This window comes from Mus pahari, chromosome X (assembly GCF_900095145.1).
Source record: "Mus pahari chromosome X, PAHARI_EIJ_v1.1, whole genome shotgun sequence".
Taxonomy (NCBI): Eukaryota; Metazoa; Chordata; class Mammalia; order Rodentia; family Muridae; genus Mus; species Mus pahari.
Genome location: NC_034613.1, coordinates 40,152,055 through 40,161,007, shown reverse-complemented (window position 1 = coordinate 40,161,007; position 8,953 = coordinate 40,152,055). Strand labels below are relative to the sequence as shown.

Here is an 8,953-nt window from a genome sequence, read left to right as displayed (position 1 = left end):
CACCAGCACCAGCACCAGCACCAGCACCAGCACCAGCACCAGCACCAGCACCACCACCAGCACCAGCACCACCACCAGAAGCAGCAGCAACAGTTTGAAAGACTATTCAAAAGGCCTCTTCAGGCATGGACGAAAGTGGTAGCATTTCCAGCCCTGTGGCTAAGAGAATTATAACTCATCTTGACTTCTACTCCAAGACTAGGGCTTCCTCCACTATTTACACAGTTCTCTCCAGTTTGTGTATGATGAGAAGACCAAAATATGAGATCCATCCCCCAGATGGAATAACAGAAGTGTTAAACATGGCCAGATGAATTGTAAGGGTCTTTCCAGCCCTAACATTCTGGAATTCTATGACTAAAAACGAATTCTTTCCAATTTAAACCTGCAGTTTAGAACAGGACAGAAGTTGATTGGGTTTTTCTGGACAAACATGGCATCACTGTCTGCCCCAATAAATATTTAGCTGCAGCTCCCATTTATTAATTTTGTTCAATATTAATATTTCTTGGCACAGCTTCCAATACTGACTGATAGACCCCTGATAATGTGAAACATATAGGCTCCAAAACCCCTTCCAGATAAGCCACAGATGGCCATTCATGTGTCCATCTGGCATGGTCTGATAAACAGGCTGCACCACCCTTTCTGGCTAGTGCTGGGCACATGGAAGAGTAAGACAACTGCATTTTAAAAGGAAACAGTATTTTGTGGGGAGGATCAGGGTAGTCTAAGGGCTTTGAATTGATATAGCCTGCTGATTACATAGAGAATCAACGTGAACAGCTCTACATAACAGTATTTAGAGATCCTGCCTCCTTAAATTTCACTCATTCATTAATTCACTAACAGAGAATATTTTCTCTTTGCCAACCTCTGTACTGAAGCTAGAAATATATACTCACCTGGGAATCAAAATTGTGATAAAGGAGAGCATGGTTCAGGTAAAGCCACTTATCAATACTGCTGCTTAGCACCAACAAACTTAAACTATGGATAAATATTTATGAGAAGGAATAATTTGGTAGTATTACTGTATGTGTAGAGTTTTAATTATTCCCCCCAGACAAAACAGTTGAATCAGAGGCCAATTTTTTTGTATACAGTATTCAAGATTCACATAAGTCTTATAATTACTTCAGGTGAAATAATTTGCTTTGTAAGTATAGCTCAAAAAATACAAGTTAGCTTAATGTATTTTCTTTATCTTTTATTTACACTCTTGGTGACAGGGTTTCATTTGTTGGTAATTATTTGAGAACATTGTTTTGGGAGAGTATCTGGACATTTATGGAAAGATAAGGGAACATAGACTTTCTTTAATGCTGTCATGACATTTACCCTGTCATTCCCAAGTAGTAAGAAGTTTGAACATATTGTTGAGCATTCTCTCACTTCATGTATCCAACAACCACATACCGTATGTCATATACCATATACCAAGCACCTGTGTAACTCACACACATGGTCAAGCATGAACATTGGGAAGATTCAGTTTTACCTCTGCCTGTGAAAGGTTTATGTACCAATAAATAAATAACTTAAGGACTTTATAATCAGTGCTTTAAGAGAGATGTGTGGGAAAGGAACTGAGAAGAACGAAGACTAAACAGTGAGGCAAACTTGGTAAAAAGACAAAAGTACCTGGAGAGATTCTAAATGACAGGGGGAACATTTGCTGGTCTATGGTGACAGAGGTGTGAAAGTCAACCCTAATTACATCATGTTTGGGCTAAAAATGAGCAACCCCTATTCTTCTAAGTACTTCTTTTTAAACAGTAGAATGTGTTCTTGAGAGTCAGAGAGCAATACAACAAGCAGATCACTTTGTGGATGAGATTAGCCTAGTAGCTTGCTTCACTTCTAACTGCATCAATTTAGGACGAAATATACCCATTCCCTTTGTAAAACAAAGCAAAAAGAGCAAGGCTCTTATCATCTAATTCGCTTCACTTGAAAATCACTTTCTTCGCTTTTCTAATATGTCCATCTAACAGAATTCTTTCATGGAGGTGACAGGATTCAAGTATTACTGTATACTAAGGTGGCTTTCAAATTATTCACATTCCAAAGGAGCCATAATGATTTCCAAGATAATTGGTTGTAGAAATAAGTCCTTCTAAAAACCCCGCAATAGAATGTTCGTGATGCCACAGGATGATTCAGAGCATTTGGCCTTAATTACTTTGATTGTCCGCCAGGATTTAACATATGAATATTACATTGCGATCTTCAATTTAATTTCTTGTGTAAATGGATTGTGGCAGAATCCTGTAGTCCTGGAACTGGCACATAATTCAGCGTGGGAGACACTATCTTAACTCATCTCATTACTCAAGCCATTTGTTGTCCTTCAGGCTTTGACAGCCAGGAGATGGGAAAGTAGCAGAGGTGATGCGATCTCTCAACCTGGGTCCAGACAGGCATGAGCCATCGTCTCTACCGATTACGTTGTTACACAGACACAGACAGCACTTACTTTCAGGAGAGGCAAAAAACCCACTCCAGTTAATGTGCAGCTATGTGCTGTAGGATTTCTTAGCATAGTGGAGTGGGAAAACCCGTGAAATTCATGCCATAGACCTTAGATCTAGTCTTAACTAGGACACTAAATTTGAAGTATGATCTTGGGCAAGTCCTTTAATTCCTCTGAGCTTCCCATTCCTCATTACTCAGGAGAAAAACCACACAATCACTAAGTTGTTTCCCCCTCCCCCGCCCCCCTAGAAGGAACAGTTTCTCACAAATCTAAAGTCTTAGGAATTTGACTGAACAAAGGTCATTGCTATACATCCCATTAATAATAAACCACCCAGTAAGTGAAGGCAAGGATTGAAGGAAGGGAGGAAGTCAATTGGATGGACGGAGATATTTGAAAAGGAAGGGGTGGTAGAGGAAACAGCTCTGTAGCCTTAGTAAGTTGTCCCTCTTGCCTGTATAAAGGAGAATTTGAGAAGGGCTTAGCAAGATGGGCATCATTCAGGCTCCATAAGTATGATGGAAATTGGGGGAGTAAGAATGACACAAATGTTGAGTGGCCACTGTGCTGGGAATTTATCTCTGGTTGAGGCAGGGACTTACTATCATATATTGATATCAAAGAATGTCCATATAAAATCTATAAATAACCCATAAAATAAATAAGGGAGAGGGCAGTATAGCAGAAGAAAGGTGGATGACAAGCTTAAATAGGAACTGTGTGTAAAAGAATATAAAAAGGCCAATGACTATGTGAAAAGATGCTCAACCTTATTAGTCACCAGAGAACTGCACACTAAAACCACAGTGAGATACCACTGTACACCCACCAGAATGATTAAAATTTCAAAATCTGAAAACAGTGTTGATAAGGGTTTGGCACAATGGAAAGCTGTAAATTGGTGCACACTTTGGAAACCTGGCAAGAGCGACCAAAATGGAACATGTGCATATGTTATGACTCAGTTATCCAGCTCCTAACAAATACAGGCACATGTGCACTAAAAGAAAAACAAAAATATCCAGAGTGATGTTAGTCCAAATAGTTCCAAGCTGCAAGTATCTAGGTTTTCATGTCTACTAGAATGCATAAATCAATAGTGATGTAGTCACAAAAGGAATATTACACAACAACAAGAAAGAACAATAGAAGTCTCATGTTACAATGTAGAAGAACCTCACAAATCTAATATTAAATGAAAAATCCACATACCAAGAAGGACATATTGAATGACTGCATAAAGGTCAGTGACTGAAAACCTTATAATATATAAGGATGTAAGGTGTATGAGTATAAAAAGCAAATACAAAGTTCATGTAAAAAGAATAGCTGTTACCTTTTAGAAGGGAATAAAAGGTAATGTAGGTAAAATTTGAAAATCAGGATTGCAGATATTCTATTTCTGTTGTTATATTTGAGGTGGGGTCTTGCTATATAGTTCTAAGCTGGCTTACTTTGAAGCCAATAAGTAGACTAGGCTTTTCTTCAAATTAATGGAGACTCTCTGTACCATGATGATCAGCAAAAATATTCTGCTTTCTAGTTGGGAAACAGATAGCACTGGTCTTTCACTGTCCCCATTGGAGGAGTTAGAGAAAGGACTGAAAGAGCTGAAGGGGTTTGCAACCCCATAGAAAGAACAACAATATCAACCAACCAGACCCCCCTCCCAGAGCTCCCAGGGTCTAAACCACCAACCAAAGAGTACACATGGAAGGACCCATGGCTCTAGCCACATATGTAGCAGAGGATGGCCTTTTAGGACATCAAAGGGAGGAGAGGCCCTTGGCCCTATGAAAGCTCAATAACCCAGTGTAGGGGAATGCCAGGACAGGGAGGTAGGAGTGGGTGGGTGGGTGGGAGAGCACCCTCATAGAAGCAAGGGGGTGGGATAGGGGGTTTCTGGAGGGAAAACCAGGAAAGGGGATAATATTTGAAATGTAAATAATAAAATATTCAATAAAAATAAGTGGAAAATATGCACTGGTGATTTATGTGTCTCTTTCTGTGTAGAGTATTTTAAGAGAAAACCTTAAAACAGAGGCAAGAAAAAGTCAGATACCTTTGTCTCAGGCCTCACATCCTCTCACATTCCTAGTAATGAAATTCCAGGCTCTTTTCATGTCTCTGTATCTGTCCACAGTGATAGTTCATCTTTAAAGCAAGTCTGACCCACACCTGAATCTAACAGCTGTCATCAAACTGAGGTCAGTGACACCATGTGCCTGCTATTGTCTAGAATCCTACTATTTTTCCCTATTCCCAAATTATTCTTCCTCCATTGCAGCTCTGTCTTACCTTCAAGTCTGTTTCATCTTCTATTTACAGTCTTCTTCATGCCCATTGGACTAATGACTAAGGAACCTAAGTAGATTTTTTTTTCTGAACCTCAGCAAGGTCTCCTCTTTAAATATTTCAGTGCCTACTATGCACTCTGACTCCTCCTCTACCTCTGTCCAACTTGAATAGATTCTCTACTACTGCCTCATATCAAGATCTAACATATTGAAGTGCCTTATTGTAAACTCTTGGAGTCAGATACATTTCAGAATTGTAACATTGAAGGGGGTTATCAAGATAAGCATATGCATTTGTTTTTATCATAGATAATGACATAGTTCATATAATCAATCATATTCATATTTTAGTTAATGGAATATATTAATATCTTAATATTAGTATTCCATGCTGAATGGGATGAAAACTCAATATTATCATTAAACAGTGTGGATAAATTTTGGGATAGGTTAAATGAGTTTTAGCATTAATTTTTACATTTTTAATTTTCAGTACTTTGTGTTTTAAAAAAATTATAATTAGTCATGCTCATGAAATCTTTTGGAGGCTGAAGCAAGGGAATTGCCATGAATTTGAGGACAGTTTCCAGCCAGCCTGGGCTACAAAGTGAGACCATGTTTTTCAAAATGAAAAAGAATAAGAAAGAAAAATAAATTTTGGTAGGAACCCCTGTTCTATCTTTAAGCAGATAGAAGGATGGAAATATGAATAGGTACAATACCTTAATTGTGTGTAATTATCTTCCCAATTAGATAAGAAATGCACATTTAACAAACTTTTTTTAGCTCTAAGTCAGAGTTCCTAGTTGTGAGTAATGAAATTCCATTCCTGGCAAGAGGCAAGAGTAACACTATTGTAGAAGTCCACCCCATGTAGATCTGCTGCCAGATCAGAAATGCTTTGCCATGGATCTTATAGCCACCTCTGGTACTTAGTCAGTAGCCACTCGTGAAAAGTACAAGTCTTTTTCCTTGCTGTGGGTACTGTAAGCCTAACTAGAAGCCAAATATTGGTGTGGCACATCCCTGGGACTACTCTGGTGGGTGCAATGTGAAAGGATGTGGTAAACTGCACACAATACTTTCAGCTACTTTTGCTTAAGTATTCATATTCTCAGCCAGGCTTTGCAATGGTATTACATGGTAGTCAGTTTAGCACTCCTTTCAGGACAATACTCAGAGTTCAGTAAGCTCATATGCATAGTTCAACATAGAGGTAGATATTTACTTCCAGATAGCTGGGGATACTATGTTCTATTGTACTGGTATGTTTCAGACACAAAGCAAGGGTTCCAAAAGAGACTGATAAGGAAGTAGAACACAAATCCAAGTTAAATCATCAAGCTTTTCTGCCCAGGAGATACCATCAAATCATGGGAAACCCATTCTCAGAATATTGTCTGGAAGAGAAAGCCAGCTGGGAAGATAAATTTTAGAAGTTACAAAAACTTTGGGACATAAAGATGTTTGCTTCCAGAGGGAAGAAACTGTTAATCATAAGTTTGGTACCTCCCACAGCAATGCCCCAAGTTCTTCAACCTGAAACTAAGAGAACAGGAGTCATATGAGCCCCACTACCTCTTACTGCTCTATTTTTGAGACCCAACAAGTCCATGCTAGGATTCCTTTAAAAATTCTCTCTCTCTCTCTCTCTCTCTCTCTCTCTGTGTGTGTGTGTGTGTGTGTGTGTGTGTGTGTGTGTGTGTAATTTTTCATAAGAGTAATACATGTTTCTTGTTAAAATTTAGGCAACCAGATAAATATAGGAAAGCTCAAACTCACTTATCATTCCATTTCTTACACGTATCAGTGTCTTTTCTCCTTGTTTGTTTTGTTTCCACTTCTTTCATAAAATTGTGATCATAGAGTTTTGTGTTTTGAGCTATACTCTCGAGTACACTTAGGACATTCCTCATGTTAGTACTAAAGCTAGTGCAATTTGAAAGTACACCAGATACAGTGATCATACTTAAATATAGAATGTGCACCATGCTGCTATGGAATTTAGTCTGAGTAAGAAGATAAGACAGATATACATGATTCAATAGTGAGAAATAGAAAATGGGATATAATTAAATTTCATTTAGGAAGACAGACAGAGAGAATCCAAAGGCAGGAGAGATTGATGTGGGTAGAGAGGAAGGCTCATGGATAAGAAAGGACTTAAATTGTCCTTCAAAGGATAAACAGGGAGAATGAGAACAGAGAAGCATTGAGGAAAACAAAAAAGTGAGAACTGTTTTATCCTTTCTGTTGTTGATGATGAAACCCTATCTAAGACCAGTTTTGGAACTCTTCAAAGGTTCATCTTCCATTCAGTCAAATAAAGCCAGGTTTCTCACTTGAAGGCGGTTTGGAAAATAAATGCATAAAAAATGAATCACTCATGCTAATAGGACAATAGCTTAGGTTCAAACCTTCTGCTATTTAGAAATTGTCTTTTTGCTGCATATTGAACAGTGGTGGCTCACAAGTCCACAGTTGGACAGCTTCTAGGTAGGTTGCTGGTTACATGACTCCAGAGCCTTGCTCACAATCAATTCACTACTGTCTTGGTAATCACAAGAAGAGATTACCAATGAGAGAAAGCCCAGGGTCCAAGCCCCCTTCTACCAAAAACACAGTTAAAGATGGGGAAAAGTAAGTAAGTCATATCTGTGCTCTGAAGAGCACCCCAAGTGGAACTAGAAGTTCTCCAGGGGCAAAAATCAATGGAATGAAGAAAAAGTAGAAATATTATAATTTGTTCATTTGTAATGTTTTCAAACTGTCTTTTTTATGTCAAGAGACCTGTCACTAGCCAGCTGTATGCCTTTGAGAAACCTGCATTACATCTCAGAGTTCACCTCAGTTATCTACCCCATCTGTAAAATGGGAACTATACCAAAGTTCCCCTTGGCACCAGAATCTATGGACCTATGACTGTTTTGGATCATTACTTCCTTTCAAATTTTAGGAATCCCCTATGACAATGCAAATAACTCTGAGAAAAGGCTACATCTTACCCTGTGTTGCCAGTCACCACCATACCTGGGAATCGAAGTCCTTTAAGGAATGGGACCAGGAGAGCAAGAAGGCCCAGCCTAGGGGGAAAGGCAGAGAAAGGAACAGTGGGTGGGTTCTCAAGATGTCACCAGTTAAGCAGAGGGAGGATTTTAATACCTCCTCCTCTTTCTGACTCTCCCCTGAAGTGCCCAGCCGCAGGCTGTGCCTGGTTGCATGCCTCTGTAGGTGCCTGCTCAGCACAGAATGACCTGGCTGCCAGCATACTATTCTAAGCCAATGAGAGAACCTTGAAGTGAATGATCTTGAGGCCAATCATAGGTGGACGTATCTCTTTAATGGCTAGAGAGATTTTATCTTTGGCTCCTTTTCATTGGTCCAGGGTAACAGAGGTGGACTGTCAGCCAATGCCAAGTCATCAGCCACAGGAGTGGGTTTAGCTGTGAGATCTTGTTTTCATCTGGATCTGAAGTAGCCCTGCCTCAAGGGCTCTTCACTCTCTTCATTGTCATCCCTGACTTAAAGCTTCTGCCAAGAACACAGGACATATAAGCAGTTTCACCCAACTGAGGCAGCCTGCTGAGAGGTAGGCATACTTGGGGGTCAGGGGCTGTGTGTTTGCCCAGCCCCTGCAGGTGAGTGCAGGCATATCAGCAAAAGAAAAGAATAAGGAGGTAGGACTGGTGGGAGTGAATTCTGTGATGCTAAAGCAGATCGTGACAGGTTACACTGTTATTACTTCCTTCCCACAAGTTATAAATATTCAAGGGGCCGATTCAAATCCCTATAGTGTCTTCTGTGTTCTTAACTTGTGTGCCTACATTGAGAGAATTCCGAAGAGAGTAAAAGGTGTGCTAGTTCCTACTTAGAACTTGAACTCCCTACTTTAAGTTACCTCCAATATCCAGTGATAGAAATTGATGTAGCTTGACTTCAAACAGATTACATCCATGCTCTTCACTTCCAAAGTCCTAGCCTGGTGTGGGGACCTCTGGATATGCTTCATGGAATGCGAAGACTATGGGTTTCACTGTAAATTACTCTCTAGGAGTAATTTGGATCTCTGACCACTGATATAATTCTTCATCTCATGGTAGACCAGATGTGTAAGTCTAACAGCTTTCTAAGCAAGGTGAACATATGAAGCAGGGTAAGAGAATGTTCAAGGGGCAAA

At 39.6% G+C, this 8,953-nt stretch overlaps 1 protein-coding gene across 1 annotated transcript in view; it reads right to left on the bottom strand.

Annotated features, from left to right (window-relative positions):
• Arhgap36 (Rho GTPase activating protein 36) overlaps positions 1–7,861 on the bottom strand; it is a 53,279-nt gene extending 45,418 nt beyond the window's left edge. The window contains exon 1 of the mRNA XM_021188312.1: positions 7,782–7,861. The gene's annotated coding sequence lies outside the window, so the exon portion shown is untranslated. The remainder of the gene's footprint in view (positions 1–7,781) is intronic.
• Between the last annotated feature and the right edge of the window lie 1,092 nt (positions 7,862–8,953).